Consider the following 15612-nt stretch of genomic DNA (forward strand, 5'->3'; position numbering starts at 1 on the left):
ATGGATGAGTTAAAACAAAGAGTGGCATGGTGGTCAGGTGAGAGGAAGACAGAGCCCTTGCACATAGTAGGTTCTTTGTTCTTTCTGGCTTATGGCTTTGAACAGTGGGGAGCACTCCAGTCTGTCTTCCCGGTCGTGTGGGCCTTGACAGAGTAAAGGAAAAAATGGTCTTATTTGTTTGTATGGCACAACTGAACTTATTTTAGTTTATTCCATATTTAATTTTACTTGCCATTTGTGTGTTTTCACTTTAATTACAAGATAAATATTAAAAGATTGACTTTACCAGGCCCAATGACAGTGTCCAGTTTGGTGACTGTTATAAGTCCCCAAAGAAATTCAGAGAACAGATGGGAAATAAAACCCCTAGGACGTTTAAAAAAAAAAAAAAAAAGAGTGATGTGGTGGGATTTCAACAATTCCAGGTTGGAACACCCACAATTCTTTCATGCCTTATAGTACAAGAAAAACTAGACCCATCACGTCATAGTAAAACAATTTAAAACCAAAAAGTAACAACCAAAAAAGGATCTTACAAGCAATCAAAGATAAAAGACACTTTACATTAAGAAGTAACAACATTGGGTCACACCTCTGAACTAATCATTATGTCAGACATATTGAATGCGCCAATGGGTCAGATCTGAGACACAAGCCTACCTTTGGAATCTTGGTCAACTATACTGTCTGAAAGTGATTAAAAGTGGCTACTCACAGGTTAACAGAAGGAAAATATGGTTCTTATCACCAGAACAAGGGGAAAATGGACAGAAAAAAACAATATATGGGTAAAATAATAACCAATTGCAGATTCTTCCCTCTTTCGTGGGGGTTTGGGGAGTACAGAGACCTGGACTGTGCAGGACATCCAAAGTAGGGACTGACACTTCCAGCAAGGAAGGCCCAGAGCTTTAGTCAGTTTTGAGATGCCCAGAATCCCATATTAACATCCTGTTACACTTGACTGGCTTAGCCCAGTAATGATTTTTCCCCCAGAAATGATACCTTGCCAACCAAACAATAATGGAGTTATGGCTTTAAGGGAGAAAGGCCATTTGGTAGGCAACCAACTGTGTATCACATAACAGAATTCACATTTTTACCTAGGACAAGACCTATTTACCTTCAAATAGTTGGGGACAGATGAAAACCATACAAGGAGGTATTATTGTCTTAGAGCTGGAAAATATTGACATTTGACCTTTTTTGTAAACAGGATTCTAGACTCTAGGCATCTAAGCTTCCTCAGTATATTCTAACCGCCATCGTTCCAGTGCCTGGCATTAAGCCCGATGTCTATAAATACTTATTGATTGGCTGACTGCAGACCAGTTACTTCATTATAAAAGAGTCTGTTCTCAGAGGATTCATTAACGCCAGTCTCCTTGCATATGTGATTACACAGTATAAACATGGACAATGCATTCAATATATTTTAACTCCCATTCTTGAAATGTTCCCACCGTGCTGTGTATTTGTCAAGAGTTAAAATTTAAGAGTTTCTGCATAAATGCAATTTAAAGCCACACTCCAATTAATGCATTAAAAGCTGACAGAGTTTTGCTAAAAATCGCCATTTGTCATGTATTCTGTGCCCTGGTATTACTCCACAGATATATAAGGCTAAAAAAGGCCACCTATTACTGAAGAGATGTATCTAAAAAATCTCTCAGGCTGCCTGTAATAATCTCCATTATGTATAATGACCATTTTGATAATAGTCTTTAGAAGAGGTAATGGCCCTGCTGAACGGTTATTACCTGTCTGTTCATGCTGGAAGCAAGATGCAGAAGCCAGAGGGGACAGTCAAATGGTCCTTGTGGTGTATTCTGAGGAAATAAGAAATATTTAACAGGATGCAAGAAACAGACAAGCGAGCGCCTTTTGCGGCAGAACTGGCCGCCTGTCTGCCACAAGCCTTCCAGAATTTCATAATTTAAAGCAAATGCTCCCAATAATAGACCTGCTCTCAGCCTTCAGACCAATTTCATCTGAAGCATCACTAGCTGGTCTATTAAGAGGAAGGGGGAAAAGACAACTGAATGTTATCATATTCCTTCCCACAGTATTGTTAGTGGGGTAAACTCATGACAACATCATGCTTGTGGGGGACAGGCGATTGTTTCTAATTGGCCCACAAAAGGGAGACCTACCTGTGGCTTAGGTCAAACTAAGGACGTGCTATGTTCCAAGGACCAAATTTAATCCAGGTTCAGCCACAGCCACATCTAGAAAACATACTAGCCCTCTGCAAAGGGTCATTTCAGAGTCTCATGAGCTTCATGCCTATGGGGCACACGTCAAGCCCCATCTTCTGGGAACTATAAAGCTTAGAGAAGGCTCCTCTTTATCCCTACTTAAGTCATCCTTATGCTCCCACTAAAATAGAGGAAGGAATAAGTCTGGCTAAAGGTGCAACAGCCAGCCCTGATGGTCTAGCAGTTAAGATTCTGGGCTCTCACCATCACAGCTGGAGTTCATACCCCTGTTAGAGAACCACAACCCTCTGTCAGTTGTCATACTGTGGCTGCATGTTGCTGTGATGCTAAAAACTGTGTCTAGTATTTCAAATATCAGCAGGGTCACCCATGGTGGACAGGTTTCAGCAGAGCTTCCAGACTAAGAGAGACCAAGAAGGACCTAGCCACCCACTTCTGAAAAAATTGGCCATGAAAACCCTGTGAATAGCAGCAGAGCATTACCTGATAGAGGACCAGACGGTGAAAGGATGGCAGAAAAAGATCAGGCAGGGTTCCACTCTGCTGTCCGCAGGGTCACTAGAAGTTGGAATTGACTCAATGGCACTAACAACAACAATGAAGATGCAACACAGGCTTTCAATGGGGAAAATGGTCTGAAGGAGACTTTGTCCAAAAGGGTTCTGCAGAATGAGGTCAAAAGTTGTTCACAGGCATTATGGGGGTTGGGAACAAGAGGGAATGTGGATTCCACAGTCAAATGAAATCAGGAAATTCTGGGTTAAACCAATATAAAGAGATTGTTTTTGCAGTAAGACTTCTTAGAGCCTCTACCAGTTCGTGTGCATCGTGAATCTCCAAAGGGGACTAATATAATGGGGATAATATAATACAAGTAGTATTCATCCTGTATTATAAAAACAAAAGCATTTATCCAAGGGCACTTTATTTATTTATAGAAATATGTGAGATAAGTATTCTGCCATTGGTCTGTATCTTCAATATCCAGTACAACAACCACTAACCAACGTATGGCTATTTAAATTTAAATTAATTAATGTTAAATAAAATTTAAAAGCCAGCCATATTGCAATAGCTCAGTTAGCCACAAGGGCTAGTGGCTATCGTATTGGCCAGGGCAAATATAGCATATTTGCATCACTGCAGAAAGTTTTATTGGGCAGCACTGCTGTAAATAATAGGAGGCATTTTATATTGAAACTTGAAATGCAGCTTTTTACCTACCGACTAATAATTGTTATAAAACATATATTCATTCTCAGAATGAATTTTTCCCCACAGAAAACACAATGTGAAATAAAGCAGAATATCTGATATCCATACCCATCTTAAACTCACACAAATTACAATACTTATGGGGATAAAATCTAAGTAACTTGGAAAATTGAAAAAAGTTGGGACAGTTTGAAATCAGAGAAACCTCCAAGGACAGCAGCAGAGAAAGGCTCAAGGGGGAGAGAAGGAGAAAGCTAACTTGAGGAAAAAGTGTTTCTGGCACAGAGGTTAAAAGAACCACATACATCTGTTCAAACCAATCAGTGATCTATAAGTGAAGCATTCTTTGTAAAATTCCAAGTTGTGAATATAGCTCTCTTCTAAGGACTATAATTTAGAAAACATTCTCTTATCAAGCTTTGCTGGGTTCAAGAAGGGAGAATTGATCTTGGCATGCAGTAAATATCCGAGATGCGTAAGTTGAAGGACAGAAAAAATTCAATACAACAAACATTTTTAAGCATCTTATGTGGGAAACACTGTGCTAAGGAGTGATACAAAGGACATCAGATTTAGCCCCTGCCCTCAAAGAGCTCACTGTTGTTTAAGTACAAAAACAAGTCTGCCAAGAACACAAGACCGCATGTAAAGAGACATAAATAACGCATGTGGAAATTCAAATGAGGTTGAGGTCACTTCTGGACAGGAAGATGAAGAACGGTTTCATAGAGAAGGAGATATTTGAAATGGACCTTTAATGATTAGGATTTTGACTGAATGATATGAACAAATATGTGTATGTTTGTTGTGAGAAAACCCAGAAACATGGGCTTATATATAATCTACCAATATTTACAGTGAAACTCAAGCTTCGACTTCTCCATGAAACCTGCACTAACTCTCATAGTCTTCACAGAGCTAACAGAGATGAAAAATCACTTCAGTCACCTATCGGGTCTGGAGTTGAAAGTATTTGTAACTTCCAAGATGGCGCCTGAGGTTGGACAACCAAACTTTACATTTATCTATTGAGAACTAGGCATGGGATATACTAAAAAGGGGTTGCTTTAAATCTCTGACTGCAGGAGATGGAATTCTAGTCCTCAGAAATCCTCTCACTCATCAGACTGACACCTTGTTATGTGAAAATAATCTAGAGTTTGCACGACTCCAAATTCTCCTATTCTCTAGAACAGTGTATACATCATTGATAAACCATAGGCAGACAACTTTAGTTTGCATACTGATTTATATGCTATTCTCAAACCCAGGTAGCTATTCTAGAAATGCCCAGGAATAAGTAAATCCTATACAAGTAAAATGAATCATAAACTTCCTGTGCATGGATATTTTTGAGCTAAGAGCTTTCATGGAAGCATTCTGTTGGAAGCTGGATTTAGACTAAGTCTAGATTTCTAGAAATTGAATATCAGACCGAGGGATCAATTGCTTTTCAGGCTCCAGTAAGAAATGAATACGAAAAATCAGTACCTGAGATAGAACGATTTTAGGAAGAAAACACAAGGGATGGAGGCCAAAGTTCAAGTTTATCCTGGAACTGGACAAGTTCAAACTAAAAAAATTAACAGATAAAGAAGAAAGGAAAATTAATATTTAATGAGCAACTTCTATGTGCTAAGAATATCTTAGTCTCGGTTCCCTAGACAAAAGAATCTGAAGCAAGAATTGAGCACTGATTCTTTTGAGAGGCGCAATTCTAGGGCCGGGAAAAGTTCAAACAGACAGGGAAGAATAGGAAGAGATGCACGGTGTTGCTTTATCATGCTGGTTATGGCATCATGATGAGCCAGGAAGAAAGACAGCCTGCTCTGCAGGTGAATTCAGCTCAGCCCTCTAGGATTGGGATATATGTAATCCAGAGAGGATCATATGGAGAAACTCAGCCAAGGAGCCATCTATCAGGGAGAGGAACGGAGGAGAGAAATTTATCTTCCACGTTCTCCGTCATCTCCTGATGCCCATTGGTCAAAATGTGTGCCATAGGAGTAAACTGCCCCACAATTCTAGATGGCATCAGCCCACATCCTACATTCTCTGTTGTGAGGTATCATCTAAGTCCAGAAGTGGCAAAAGAAGTCAGAAACATGGGGCATGTGGCTGTTCCATCTGGCTGCTCAATGACACTGGCCAGCTCCAATCAGTTGAAGAGTGTGGCCCCAAGCAAAGTCCTCAGCCACAGTGGCTGAGGCTTAACCCACTGCTGACAGTCTGGGAGACAATGGCACCTACAGAATTAAGGGAGGCCCATAGATATGTCTGATATCAGCCACCAGGTTAGGTGATTTATGTAATCTTATATAGTAATATCTTCATTGCTCCTTTATTCATAGTACGTTTGGGTTCTAATTCAAAGAATAAACCTTGACCTATAGTCACAGGACTAAAGCAACAAAAAGTATCCTCAATTCAAGGCCTGACAATCTGAACTCTGAAGTTCCACTTCTCTTTCATATTTCATTTCCATAACATCCTAGATACTGAACTTGATGTTTTGCTTACAGACGATTATGGTTCCCAATTTATTCATTATATCATTTAACCTGTTTATATAATACATGTGCCAAAAATAATAATCTTCAGAGAGGATAAATTTTTTGTCCAAGTTCTCACAGCTCATAAGTGAGAGAATCATACTTTAAGCTTCCGCCAATCAGAGTCCGAAGTCTCTCTCTGCTTTTCCATTGTTCATACCCACCAGTGTATCTCTTCTACTTGGCCCTGGCTCACAGATGAACCCTTGTACCCAGAGTCTGCTTCTTCTCTCTCAGGGTTTTCCCCTATTTCAGATATTCTCACAAAATCTACTGTACTCATTTTGTGAAGGATGCAACTGAGACACGACAAGCTTAAGGACTTCTGAACACCAGCATCAAGTCAGTGACAGCATTAGACATAGATGTAAGGTTACCCAATGATCCTCTAGTCCTGAGACTAGAATTACAAAGATAATTCAAATAACATAATATGTAAAGGCAAATTTGCCTTCACTTCCAGGGTCAGAATCTAGAGGAAATACGAATACAACAGATTTCAGTTAAACTGAAAAAATGCAAATTTGTAACACAAAAACTACATCTTTAAACTTCTAAAGCCCGTATAGACACCATTTCTGGAAGAAGAAATATTGTTGAAATACTTGAAATTAAGATAAAAATGAATATGAATTTTACCCACCAAATGCTCATGGATTATTTCATCTGTTTGGTTTTTGTTTTATTTTTTAATGCGGCACAATTTAAAGGGGACAAGAAAGTCCTCTTGCTCCTCAAAGAAATACATTTCTCATTAGCTCATTAATTGCTCAAAAATTGCACCTCTGGCATTTCATTCACTTGGTTCAAGATTTTGATTTCTGATAAAACACAAAAGTCCTCAGAAGGCTGAGGTTTAGCCTTTGTCAGATTTTTACACCTTAAGCTTCCATGAGAGTACAATGTCTGTTGAGAATGGGTTTGGGAAGCTAACTTAAGGCAGAAGAAAAAGAGTTTCTTAATAGATGGCTGGGTCTTCAATAACAAATATCATTTGCTTCACACTTTCTCCCAGAGCCAGTATGACACATGTCACTGTCGGAAAGAAACACATCTTGATGGACCTTATAATAATGAGGGGCTATTTACAAGATAGGCTCCTTCTAAGCACCAAAATCATAACTGCAATTGGCAAGTGACATGCACCTGTCCACCTGTCCTCCTAGAAGCAAGCTAAGTTGTAATGTTGTTTTCCTACATCAAAGCTTTGAATGGTAGGAGCAAAAAAGCCTCAGTCTTGCTTCCTGCATTTCTCAAAGACTTTAAGGACAGTCTTCAACAGCTACATTTCTCCCACTGCAGCCACGCACAGTGTAACACACTGCACAGAATGTGCACATGCTAGAAATTTAGATATGCACTCTGCAAAGCATTGCTACAGAGACGCCTTTCCTGATCTGGGGGGGCATGTCTGCCATCCACTCTCTGACTTACACTATTGTGAGTCTCCTTCCAACCTACTCTTGGCTTTTTAATTTGAGGGGAGTCATGAAGGCTGAGAACAATGAGAAAAAATCTCTCCCAATGCTCAGAAGTCATAAAATCTCTCGTACTCTCTGAGTCACATTATTGAAACCAACTTTTCTTTCCATTGCCTTGCCTCTATGCTGTATTTAAACAAATTTTCTGGCCATGCCCTCTTTGTGAAGGCCACACTACTAGAAATGAACAGCAAAGCACAGGAGATGTGCACGAATTTTGGCTGGCACAAGAAACGACTGATGAATTCACCAAGGAGGCCACAGCTTACATCCCAAAATCCTCAGCCGTCCCCTCACTGGATCATGTCCCTTTAGGTAACTTCTTACTCATTTCTGATATCCATTTTGGGTGAATGCTCATTTCATGGGGATTTGGGGGTTGAATACGTATGCTTGCAAACTCAACCAGTTTGTTTCGATTTTGTCTGTTACTGCTGAGGCAGGTGATATTGGAAACATCACTCTCTATAATGATGAAAGCAGTATGATAAAACTATTCGGATATAGAAAAGAGTTCTCTTCAGCCTCAGTTTTTCCATTTATGAAATGAACTTTGAAGCTCTTCCAACTTAATATACTGTCCCTCTAAAGAGAGAGTAAGGAGGTACTTCTGACTACTGAACACTAATAAGACGCAAAGGAATACACCTTATAAGAGGGGCTATTATTTCAAAGCCATAAATCTGTCTTAAAGATCAGTAGGAACAAAGGATTCATCTTTTTATAAAGTTTTTATACCATAAATTATGAATTCCATAGAGATAACTCAATCACAACACACTGAATAAATTAAAATGCATTATACATGGTGTAAAAGCTGTTTATCCCATAGTGAAATAGATGTAATATAATTAACATATAAAAAAATGAACTAAACACTTCTGCCTAATGTATCCATGACATTAATCTAAGATGAAACCTAGCTTGTTATTATAAAAGTTTACGGAATCACTAACTTTCATTCTAACATTCACAACTAGATACTTTGAAAAGATGTCTTAATGCTTTTGCTAGGTAATGAATAGAATGCATTTTTAAAAAAAATATTTCTCAGCCCAATCAATGGGAGTCTATATAATGCTGCCTTGAGTGCAAACTTCAGCTGGAATTTTGTCTGCAGAGCCATGAGAAAAGGCCCCATAATTGAAATAAATTTAAAGCAACTACGAGCAGTGTCTTCACCTCCCCTTGGGTCCAGCCACATGACCAGATTCTTGTCCCTTCCAAACCTTGTGAAGCTCTTCAATTACCTGGATTTCAAAAGCACCTGTGAAAGGAAATAAAGATTTGAAAATAAAAGGGGAAAGAGAATCAAGGTGTATATGATTAGCCTATCTTTACAGAGAGCGCCAACAATATGAAAATTCAGTAAAAGTTGGCACCCAGAATCTTCCAAGGAATTAACACATAACTTGAATTGGTGTTCAAAAAAAGAAAAAAAAATACATTGATTTCTCACGGCTTGTTTAAACTATTTGTGATTTTCTTTCCAAGACTGCAAACTAAAATTCAGATTACTGAACAAATTCAAATACTATAGTATTTTAAACTGTGTAGTACTGGATTGAGGCAGAAATCAAAATTTCTAGGGCAAGATAGCAAGAAAAGAACACTGATATCAGGATAAAAGTCCAAGTCCGGCAGCCTTGTGATACTAACTGCCATTGTGATGTTGATCTAGGTGTGGATACTGAGAATATTTTATTAAAGAAAAGCAATTTTTGTTTGGCTTAAAATTTCAGAGTTGGAAATACCTTTAAAATCATCTAATAGCGCTACAGACCGAATGCTTGAATTCTCTTTAGGAGCTACTGAGTTCTAAATACATGAGGGAGAAAATAAAGAACCACTCTTCTAGATTTCCCTCCAGATGCCCAAGAGGGCATGTTCACCAAACACAAAATGGAGAAGATTCTTCTTTACCTCTATCTATCTGTCCTCCCAGAATTTAATCCTGGAGACAAAGATACATTTTTGGCAAGAAGCAGCCAAAATTCTTGGAACTCATGCTTTATCTTCAGTACTCTGGAACATTCTAGCACAGTTCAAGGCAATAAGCCAAGAGGTATTGAACATCTACCAAATGTCATGCTGGTAAAGTGGCTTAGTAGAGATGATCATTGCTTGACCAACTGAACACCTTGTGAGCAGCTACTCATACCATCGTGAATTTGATACTAATAACTCTCAAATTCGTATCTCCAGCTTTGACCTCATCTCTGAGCTTCAGAGTCATGTACCCAACCACCCCCTTGACATCTTCACTTTGAAGCCTAACAAGCATTTCAAAGCTAACATGGATGAAACAGGACTCTCAATTTTCCCAACCAGGTATTTTCTTCCCTCAGCCTCTCAAATCCCCAAAAATGGCACATTTGGCTAAGCACAAAAACAAGGCTTCCTGCTTGGTTTCTCTTTTCCCTCATTAGCCCACATCCAATCCATCAGCTAGTCCTCTTGCTTCAACCTCCAGAGCCCATCAACTTTTCTCTATCATGGTTGCCACCACCATCGTAGAAGTCACATTTTTTTTAAATCTGGACATCTACCATAAACTTCATTTGGTCTCCCTGCTCCCTTTCTTGCCTCAGTCCAATCCACTCTCCACTAGAAGCAGCCAGAGTGACTTCTTTACTGTAATACAGATGAGGTGAAACCCCAACCTCATATCAAGGCCTGTAGGGTTGTATGACATTTTCCTCCCTTTCTGATCTTGTCTAATACTACCCTCCTGCTCACTGACTGTTTTCATCCCAAACTGGCCTTTCTGTTCCTTGAACATGACAAGATAATTCCTGATGTCCTTTAATGCCATAGTTCATTCTGCTTCGGAGATCCTCTCTCTGAGCCGGAGGCGGCTGCCTCTTTCTCATCATTCAGGTCTCAATCAAATATCACCTCCTCAGAGAGGCCTTCTCTGCCCATCCCACCTGACAAACCTACCTCTACCCAAGTTATTGCCAATCATGTTACTGTTTTAGTAACTTCACAGCACTTAAAAGCATCTGAAATTACCTTTCGTGTGCTTTCTTACTTATCGTCTGTCTCTATCACACCCAGAGAACTTACCTGTGTATCTGCTGGATCTCCATGACCAAGAACATGGCTGTCACCAGCCAGGTATTTAATACATATTTGATGAATGAATGAATTAGTGAAAATACAAAGATGCACCAGACACACCAAGAGAAAACTATATACTCTGCATGCTGAGTACAAACGTGGCCCGAATGAAGAGAGAGCTTTGTTTGACCCTTAACCCAGCTCAGCTAAAAGAACCACAGCTACAAAGACAATGTATTTCAGACTCTCTAAGAGAAACTCGGCCTCAAAAACACAGACTCAGTGTCAGTCCATGTCAGAAACTCCTCCTTCCCTTTCAGTCAGAATCTTGCCCTCCCTCAAATCCTTCCTCCACGCTGCACCAGAGTGACCTTTCTGAGACATAAATCCGGGGATGTCACTTCCCTGCCTATGATGCTTTGATGCCCACCCACTCTCCCAGTGCCCTCAAATAGAGAATTTAAACTCCCTAGCATAAAAGACTCCCATGATCTTCTCTAAGACTTTCTCTCCGGATTCATCTTCAGCTACTCCTTTCTCCTCTCCCTTCCAACTCTTATCCTCTGTACTACAAACACTCAAAAATGCATGCTGCTACCAAAGGCCCCTCCATTGTGTGGCTCTGGGAATTTGCACCACTGTTCCCTCCACCTGGTGAAATGCCCTTTATTTTTTTTCTTCCTAATGAATTCCCATTCATCCTTCAAGACTCAGCTTAAAAATCACACCCTTTGCTAAACCTTCTCTAATTTCCTTTTCCTCTCTGAACTCAATTAGACTTCACTATTTGCTTCATTTTCACTTCTTATATATACTGTATGAGAAGAGCTCTATGATGACTGTTTGAATATTTGCAGAAAGCTATGACATGCTCTTAAACTCCTCTCCTCTCTCCTACAGTTGCTTCAATTCTTCCTTGCATGACTGAGTTTACTCCAAACCAATCCCATTACTAGTCTGTGGCCAGATATCACTTTCTACTTAATTCCCTTAAAGTCACATCCAAAACCAACCGCTGTACTTTATACGTGGTCTGAACAATAACTGATTGACTATAAGCTCCATGTGGTTATGCACCATGCCTATCTTATGACTATATATGCATCACTTACCTGACTTTGTAGATCCTCAATCAATAGTAATTGAGTCAATGAATGATAGTGAGTGGATGGGTGAGTGTGATGAATGAAATCAATGAATGGATGGGTGAAAAGTACAGTGAAATGATTATTTCCTTTCTTCCTGGCGGTATGATGCATTCCAATTAATGCACCCTTGGGGTTATTTAATTTGGGATATCCACATAATACAGAAGACTGAGGATTTATATGAAGTTTATAATCACTCATATTTGGGCAGCTGGGGCACTGGCCCAAATTTCATGGCTTAACATTTTTCCCTATTAAGTTTGGTCTTGTTAGATTCCTCCTGTCATTCCAGATCTAGATCTTTTTAACTCTTTCATTGTTAACTAATATCTTGTGCCAGCCACAAGTACTTATCCTGGCCTTGACACATATCTGGGCAAGGGATAGGTGGCACCTTAGACACCAGTGCCCTCTCACAAACATTTGTTCAGCCCTTTTAGGTAGCCAGTTCATTCTGTTTGATAGAAATGGAAAGATAAATTGGCAGTGGGCTGCAGTGTCCCTTTTATTTCATTTATTAACATAACAATATCTATTGCAAGTTATGGCTCCATTGCAGACTTGATATTTTCTTAGTACCTTATTTTTTTCCATGAAAATAAAACCTTTTGTTAAACCAAAAATATAAATATCATCTGCTCAAGAATCTGTAACATTTATAAAATTAATTTTATCCTCTAAAATATTAAGGAGTTTCTGGGGCCAGCCCAGTGGTATAGTGGTTAAGTTCACATGTTCTGCTTCAGCAGCCCAGGGCTCATGGATTAGAATCCTGGGCATAGACCTACACACCACTCATCAAGCCATGCTGCAGCAGCATCCCACATACAAAATAGAGGAAGATTGACACAGATGTTAGCTCAGGAACAATCTTCTTCAAGCAAAAAGAAGAAGATTGGCAACAGACATTAGCTCAGGGCCAATCTTCCTCAAAAAAAAAATAAATAAAATAAGGACTTTTTAAAGAAATTCAACCATGTAGGCCTAAACGGATCTCAGAAGTTTTGACAATTTTTACTACCTACATCATTTTTTAGATGCCTTTATGATTTGAATAAAACTTCTTTCCTCCAGAAAAAATAGCATTGGCCCTTTATGGATCCAAAGTACCTTGCCAGCCATTGTCAACTTTGCCCCAAGTTGCCATCAACTGGAGTTCTTGCTTTGCTAGTTGGTGCAAAGGGGTGTGCTAGAATTGGCAGGTACCAGTTCTAGGAAGTTCAAGTTAGCATCTCTTCCCAACTCTCCATTCAGTGACGTCATGTTGGCAGCTTGAAAGTAGTATTTTCATGGAGTATTTACTCCACAAAAATTGGTGGAGGTTACAATGATAAACATTCACCAGCACACTGCTGTGCTTTGCTGCCCCTGACCACTGAGTTTCCTAAGAAAATATTCTTTCCATTGTTTTTTCCTCCATATCTTCTATTTCTTCTTTCCTCCTTATCTGTTAAAATGAAAATAAGCGTGGAAAATGTCTTAGCTTTTGGTACAAACATCAAAAGCAGACATCTTTTTTTTCACCTTTATTGAAGTATAATTGACAAAATTGCAAGCTGTTTAAAGTGTACATTGTGGTGATTTGGTGAAAGGATTACCATCATCTGCTTAATTAACACATCCATCACCTCACATACTTGTTTATTTTTTTTTGATGGAAACATTTAAGTTCTACTCTCTTAGCAAATTTCAATTATATAATCAATATTATCAACAATAGTCACCACATATTACATTAGATCCTCAGACCTTATTCATCTTATAGCTGAAAGTACAAACTCTTCTGTACTTTGACCAACTCTCCCTATTTCCCCCATCCCCCAGCCTCTGCCAACCACTTTTCTACTCTCTTTTTCTATGAGTTTGACTTTTTTTCCTTTAGATTCCACATTTAAATGATATCATGCAGTACTTAGCTTTGTCTTGCTGATTTCACTTAGCATAATGCTTTCAAGATCCATGTTGTCAAAAATGTCAGGATTTCCTTCTTTCTCATGGCTGAATAACATTTCATTGTGTATACAACATCTTCTTTATCCATTCGTCTTATTGTTGGACACTTAGGTTGTTTCCATATCTTGGCTATGGTAAATAATCAAAAGCAGACATCTAATTAATTAAAACATAACTTTGACAGCCATGACAGACACCTGAGTGTGTTTCTTGCTGTTACAAAAAAGTTCTAGCTGATATGACAGTGCTGCTTCACAAAGTCAGGAGCAGCCCAGGATCCTTCTATCTTTATTGCTCCACTATCCCTCAAGCATTGATACAAGAAGATCCAAGGCTACTCATGTTGCAGCCAGTAAGAAGGGGAAGAGGTGGAGGGGAGGGCATGCTCTCTCCCTTGATTGATGGGACCTGGAAGCATAACTTCCCTCTGCTCATCTATCATTAGCAGGTCCTGATCCCTACATAAGAAGTGGGGAGGGCGCAACAAGAGACAATGAGCAGTATCTACCACACACCTATGTCTTTGTAAATTCTGTTTTAATTATTTGAAAAGATAGCAAGTGTATATGCTAAAAATTCGGACAAGTCTGAAAGAGTCCACAGTGCAATGTGAGTCTCCCTCTCACCACACGTCTCCAATTCCCCAGCTCTGACCCAGAAACAAGCAGTTTCTTACCTCTTTATAGAAATCGTCTGTGCATCAAATATATTTTTTAAACATTTTCTTTGTTATATATCTTCTTTTTTTCCTACCAGTCTCAAGTTAATTCTGAGTTTTTCTCTCTTGAAATTATTCTCATAGATTCCTGCTACTCTTCATGACTAGCATTGGCTGAATGGCATTCCTTCCATCTCTTGGTCATCCTTTTCCTCCCTCTCACAATTTTATGGCTTATACGTATAGTTTGAGAATAATTTAAAACAGCCATTTAACCAATATGCATCAACCAACTCAAGCCCACTTAATATCAGGCACTTATAAGAAAGGATGAAGGGCCAGTTCATTGATGTAGCGGGCAGGGAAGAATGTAGCACTTATACTTGCCCTCCTATTTCTCCACCTCTGGTTCCAGATCAAAAAATTCTTACAGAAGGAGCATTTTCTCCCTCCAGAGAGTTGCTAGTTCCAATTTGGAGCAAGTTAGAGAAGTCACTTTGGATATCAATGCATCATCCAAACACGATGAATCTGGAATCTGATGCAGCCCTGCTCATGGCTGGGTTGTATGCCTCTTTCAGTCTTCCCTTTCCCAACCCTGATCCTGTGCGTTAGAACATGGCACATCCACCAGAACACTGCCCCCAAGACTGTTTCATCAGAAGTGGATGGAGAGCCTTCTATTGGCTCATTTCCCCCTCAGATGAACTCAAAGCAGTAGTGACTCAATAATGGCTGGTGCCTCTGCTTTTTCCTTGTTTTGGGAGACAAAGTCAACCAAACACTGGGAATTTTTAATGGCCACGCTGTGTTGGTCAGTATCAAGTTATCTTGGGAATCCATTTACCTGAAATAAATGTACATCAAAATGTGTTATTTATTTTACTTTTTTCAAAGTTAAAATGATCAACACATGCATTATGTGCTGTGAAATTCCCCATGCAATGGTGAGAATCCAATTTTAAGACCTCATCCTGCTCATGACTTATCTCTGATGACTAAAATCCTCCTTTCCTAAATCTAGGATTCTCTGCTCGCTGTGTCCCTAGAAACATGCTTGCATCTTTATATGTCCCCATCACACACAATTTCTGGTACACAGCAGGCAGGAACTTAATAAATAAATCACACTTACAAACTGTTCTCATTTGGTTAGGATTAGGTCCACAGTAGTGATCTCACTGTCAGGTTTTTTTTATTTTCAGACAGAGAATTTTACTAAATAAGGTAAGTCAAAAATGATCACATGCTCTGTTTTTGTCTAAGACTTCCAAGCACTATCCCAATCATTGTAGTCTCCCATCACTATTATACATAGCCTAC

At 39.2% G+C, this 15612-nt stretch overlaps 1 long non-coding RNA gene across 1 annotated transcript in view; it reads right to left on the reverse strand.

Moving 5' to 3' along the window:
* Nucleotides 1-8282: 8282 nt before the first annotated feature.
* Nucleotides 8283-15612, reverse strand: part of LOC123284710 (uncharacterized) — a 91828-nt gene continuing 84498 nt past the window's right edge. The window contains exons 2-3 of the long non-coding RNA XR_011497434.1: nt 12789-13760; nt 8283-8734 (exon numbers count right to left, since the gene is read on the reverse strand). This is a non-coding gene — a long non-coding RNA (uncharacterized lncRNA). The remainder of the gene's footprint in view (nt 8735-12788; nt 13761-15612) is intronic.

The sequence above is a fragment of the Equus asinus genome, chromosome 23 (assembly GCF_041296235.1).
Source record: "Equus asinus isolate D_3611 breed Donkey chromosome 23, EquAss-T2T_v2, whole genome shotgun sequence".
In the NCBI taxonomy this organism is placed as follows: Eukaryota; Metazoa; Chordata; class Mammalia; order Perissodactyla; family Equidae; genus Equus; species Equus asinus.